Genomic DNA, 373 nt, shown 5'->3' on the forward strand with positions numbered 1-373 from the left:
TTAGCAGAAACACCAACTCCTGCTTCTTTTATACATCCTCACGATATAAATTTCTTCAAGCCATAACTCAATTTGACCTCTCGATTTTCAACTGAAGAAGAGCAGAAAAGAAGAACGAAAAGAAGAAATAAGAAGAGAGAATAAGAAGAGAAAATGAGTTTCAAAGAAGCAGGTGAAGAGGGGGAGAGGAGACGACGATGACGAGTAAAAGATGGGTTAAGTGAATTAGATTTTCTCAAGTAATGCCGCCGGTCATCGATCTATGGAGGAGACGAAGAGCAGAGAAGATGAAGATAGAGCAAAAAAGATAGAGTTCGAGTGGTTGGGAGGGTTTGGTGGGTGAATGAAAGTGATGGACGGAGTTCGTTGGATC

The sequence above is a fragment of the Papaver somniferum genome, unplaced genomic scaffold (genome assembly GCF_003573695.1).
Source record: "Papaver somniferum cultivar HN1 unplaced genomic scaffold, ASM357369v1 unplaced-scaffold_20173, whole genome shotgun sequence".
NCBI lineage: Eukaryota > Viridiplantae > Streptophyta > Magnoliopsida > Ranunculales > Papaveraceae > Papaver > Papaver somniferum.